Source organism: Procambarus clarkii, chromosome 45 (assembly GCF_040958095.1).
Source record: "Procambarus clarkii isolate CNS0578487 chromosome 45, FALCON_Pclarkii_2.0, whole genome shotgun sequence".
Lineage (NCBI taxonomy): Eukaryota > Metazoa > Arthropoda > Malacostraca > Decapoda > Cambaridae > Procambarus > Procambarus clarkii.
Genome location: NC_091194.1, coordinates 14887604 through 14892820, shown reverse-complemented (window position 1 = coordinate 14892820; position 5217 = coordinate 14887604).

The window sequence follows — 5217 nt, the reverse complement described above, 5'->3', positions numbered from 1 at the left end:
GGTCCCTTTCATCAGGGTGAAAGAAACTCTGCCCATTTGTTTCCTCCTTCGCCTGGAATCGAACCCGGATTAGGACATTGGGACTACGACACCCAAGCGCTGTCCACTCAGCTGCAAGACCCCTACACACAATACGTGTACTCACCTATTTGTGCCTGCAGGATTGAGCATTGGCTCTTGGATCCCGCCTTTCTAGCCTTCGGTTGTTTAAAGCAATTACCCCTGACCTCCTTCTCTATCATACTTAGTTGTAAAGCTGTGAATAGTGTTTGCTTCCACTTCCTTAAGTTCATTCCATTTCTCCACTTCTCTCACGCTAAAAGAAAACTTCCTAACATCTCTATGGCTCACCTGAGTTTCCAGCTTCCACCCATGTCGCCTTGTTCTGTTGGTATTCCGTGTGAACATTTCGTCTATTTCCACTCAGTCAATCCCCTTAAGTATTTTGTATGCTGCTATCATATCTCCCCGCTCACTTCTTTTTTTTCTAACGTCGTCAAGTTCAGTTCCTTCAGTCGCTCTTCATATCCCAACCCTTGCAACTCCGGGACGAGCCTCGTCGCAAATTTCTGAACCTTTTCCAGTTTTCTTTAGGTAAGGGGCGAGATAATGGCGCGGCATACTCAAAGACTGGTCTCACGTAGGCAGTGTAAAGCGCCCTAAATGCCTCCTTACTTAGGTTTCTGAATGACGTTCTAACTTTCGCCAGTGTAGAGTACGCTGCTGTCGTTATCCTATTTATATGTGCCGCAGGAGATAGATTAGGTGTCACATCCACTCCCAGGTCTCTTTCTCGAGTCGTTACAGGTAGGCTGTTCCCCTTCATTGTGTACTGTTCCTTTGGTCTCCTGTCACCTAGTCCCATTTCCATAACTTTACATTTGCTCGTGTTGAACTCCAGTAGCCATTTCTCTGACCATCTCTGCAACCTGTTCAAGTCCTCTTGGAGGATCCTACAATCCTCATCTGTCACAACTCTTCTGTGTGTATGTGTGTGTGTGTGTGTGTGTGTGTGTGTGTGTGTGTGTGTGTGTGTGTGTGTGTGTGTGTGTGTGCGCGCGCGCGCATGTGGTGGTTCACAGGTATCCACACACACACTCTGCTGCATTCAGTGTTTTTTATCTATAAATCGAACGAAGATAATCATTTCACCTAATACGTCGCATTTTTTACTGAATAGTCAATACGTTACAACTGCGACGTATTAGTACAAATTAAAGCGCCGTGATGTTGACGATTTCCACGCATCCACCTGGGTAGGTTACTTTGGGTTTCCTACGTTTCTTGTGAGGCAAAACAGTCGCATTCTTTACGGAGTGACACATTTACTGGTTACATAGCGAAGTGCGGACATATCTCACGGCAAATTTAAAAAAAAAAAATTAAACTATTTTTACCCCAAGTTTGACCAAATGTATTTAAAGGTCTTGAAAACTTTTGAAGAAAAATAAAGTTAATGCATTTCTTAATGGAAGATTAAAGTCCCCGAATTTCCAGTATGGAGAGGAGGCATTATGAAGTAATTTGGCTTATTTTCCTGGACTCTATTTTTGAGAATATATCATGGAAAAATATATATTCAACTATATATTAAAAATATATTTAACTGTGTGTGTGTGTGTGTGTGTGTGTGTGTGTGTGTGTGTGTGTGTGTGTGTGTGTTCTCACCCAGTAAGGTGAAAGAGAGAGAGACACACACACACAAGAATATGAATATATAATTGCAAAATATATTCAACTGTGTGTGTGTGTGTGTGTGTGTGTGTGTGTGTGTGTGTGCGTGTGTGTGTGTGTGTGTGTGTGTGTGTGTGTGTGTGTGTGTGTGCGTGTGTGCGTGTGTGTGTGTGTGTACTCACCTATTTGTACTCACCTATTTGTGCCTGCAGGATCGAGCATTTACTCTTGGATCCCGCCTTTCTAGCTATCGGTTGTTTACAGCAATGACTCCGGTCCTATTTCCCTATCAAATCTATTTGTTAAATTATGATTAGAGTTTGCTTCCACAACCTGTTCCTTAAGTGCATTCCATTTTTCCACTACTCGCACGCTAAAAGAAACTTCCTAACATCTCTGTGACTCATCTGAGTTTCCAGCTTCCATCCATGTCCCCTCGTTCTGTTACTATTCCGTGTGAACATTTCATCTATTTCCACTTTGTCAATTCCCCTGAGTATTTTATACGTTCGCTGGTTTGCTTCCACAACCTGCTCACAAGCCATATTTATTTAGGTTTCTGAATGATGTTTTAACTTTTGCCAGTGTAGAGTACGCTGCTGTCGTTATCCTATTTATATGTGCCTCAGGAGTTAGATTAGGTGTTACGTCCACCCCCAGGTCTCTTTCTCGAATCGTCACAGGTTTTCACAGTTCCCCTTTCATTGTGTACTGTCCTTTTGGTCTCCTATCACCTGATCCCATTTCCATAACTTTACGATTGTTCGTATTGAACTCCAGTAGCCATTTCTCTGCAACCTGATCAAGTCCTCTTGGAGGATCCTACAATCCTCAACTGTCACAACTCTTCTCATTAATTTTGTCATCCGCGAACATCGACATGTAGGACTCGACTTCTGTAAACATGTCGTTAACGTATATTAGAAATAGAATTGGTCGCAGCGTGTGTGTGTGTGTGCGTGTGTGTGCGTGTGTGTGTGTGTGTGTGTGTGTGTGTGTGTGTGTGTGTGTGTGCTCACCTAGTTGTGCTTGCGGGGGTTGAGCTTTGGCTCTTTAGTCTCGCCTCTCAACCGTCAATCAACTGGTGTACAGATTCCTGAGCTTCTCGGGCTCTGTCATATCTACATTTGAAACTGTGTATGGAGTCAGCCTCCACCACATCACTTCCTATTGCATTCCATTACTAACTACACTGACACTGAAAAAGTTCTTTCTAATGTCTCTGTGGCTCATTTGGGTACTCAGCTTCCACCTGTGTCCCCTTGTACGTGTACCACCCGTGTTACATAATCCATCCTTGTCTACCCTGTCAATTCCCCTGAGAATTTTGTATGTGATGATCATGTCTCCCCGAGCTCTTCTATCCTCCAGCGATGTGACGTGCAGTTCACGCAGTCTTTCCTCATAACTCATGCCTCTTAATTCTGGGACTAGCCTCGAGACATACCTCTGAACTTTTTCCAGCTTCGTCTTGTGTTTGACTAAGTACGGGCTCCATGCTGGGGCTGCATACTCCAGGTGTGTGTGTGTGTGTAATTACCTAAGTGTAGTTACAGGATGAGAGCTACGCTCGTGGTGTCCCGTCTTCCCAGAACTCTTTGTCATATAACGCTTTGAAACTACTGACGGTCTTGGCCTCCACCACCTTCTCCCCTAACTTGTTCCAACCGTCTACCACTCTGTGTGTGTGTGTGTGTGTGTGTGTGTGTGTGTGTGTGTGTGTGTGTGTGTGTGTGTGTGTGTGTGTGTGTGCGTGTGTGCGTGCGTACACACCTAATCGTGTTTCCAAGGCTGAGTTTCCAGCCTTGCAATCAACTCCTAGTCTAATTTAATAATTATTCTCTCAATTTCGTTTTAATTATTTACTTTTCGCTAGATATTAATATTTCCTATTTTGATTCAAAACATTTGTTATTTAAAATTAATTCAAGCACCAAGATTATTCAACTCAACGACCGTTGTGTGTATACAAGCACAGATATTATTTAATAATATGAGTTTGTTTACTCTCTCATTATGCATCCCATACCCATCCCGAGGGCGTTTTTTTTAATATAAATCTTCTTTTTTACCACAGACGTAGCCAATCATTTACAATGCTTCATTTACAATGCTAACCAGACTATGTACGTTTTCTTCTGTCGTTCATAGGCATTGTTAGATATCTTTTAAGCACATAGTTCAGTGATATATTGAACAATCAACCACAAAATGTGATTCCAGTGCTTTTATAGTGATAATCTAACCCACATATATAAATACATAGATTTATGTCAGTCGTACATACACAGTGTTCGAGGTATGTTCTTTTATACATAATGTGATTACAGAGGTGAAATGCAATTCATGTATATTTGTTTTATTTAAACTTCAAAAATAAACTTATATTTCAAAAGAGGAGTTACATATATGATACAAAGATGATTATCATAAGTTGTCGAGTTCCTCCAGCTCCTCAGATGGCGGGCAGGAACATATATATATATATATATATGAATGAAAACTCACACCCCAGAAGTGACTCGAACCCATACTCCCAGAAGCAACGCAACTGGTAACTACAGGGCGCCTTAATCCGCTTGACCATCACGGCCGTCAAAAGGAAGTGATAGCCGAGGCTATTTGAGCCACTTCCCCGACGGCAACTCGGATGGTAATCTTGGGCATAGCATTTCACCAAATCACCTCATTCTTTGGGGCACACGTGAGGAACACAAATGCAAACAAGCCTGAATGGTCCCCAGGACTATATGCGAATGAAAACTCACACCCCAGAAGTGACTCGAACCCATACTCCCAGAAGCAACGCAACTGGTAACTACAGGGCGCCTTAATCCGCTTGACCATCACGGCCGTCAAAAGGAAGTGATAGCCGAGGCTATTTGAGCCACTTCCCCGACGGCAACTCGGATGGTAATCTTGGGCATAGCATTTCACCAAATCATGTATGATTTGGTCTTATGTATGAGGCCGTGATGGTCAAGCGGATTAAGGCGCCCTGTAGTTACCAGTTGCGTTGCTTCTGGGAGTATGGGTTCGAGTCACTTCTGGGGTGTGAGTTTTCATTCGCATATAGTCCTGGGGACCATTCAGGCTTGTTTGCATTTGTGTTCCTCACGTGTGCCCCAAAGAATGAGGTGATTTGGTGAAATGCTATGCCCAAGATTACCATCCGAGTTGCCGTCGGGGAAGTGGCTCAAATAGCCTCGGCTATCACTTCCTTTTGACGGCCGTGATGGTCAAGCGGATTAAGGCGCCCTGTAATTACCAGTTGCGTTGCTTCTGGGAGTATGGGTTCGAGTCACTTCTGGGGTGTGAGTTTTCATTCGCATATAGTCCTGGGGACCATTCAGGCTTGTTTGCATATATATATATATATATATATATATATATATATATATATATATATATATATATATATATATATATATATATGTCGTACCTAGTAGCCAGAACGCACTTTTTGGCCTACTATGCAAGGCCCGATTTGCCTAATAAGCCAAGTTTTCCTGAATTAATATATTTTCTCTAATTTTTTTCTTA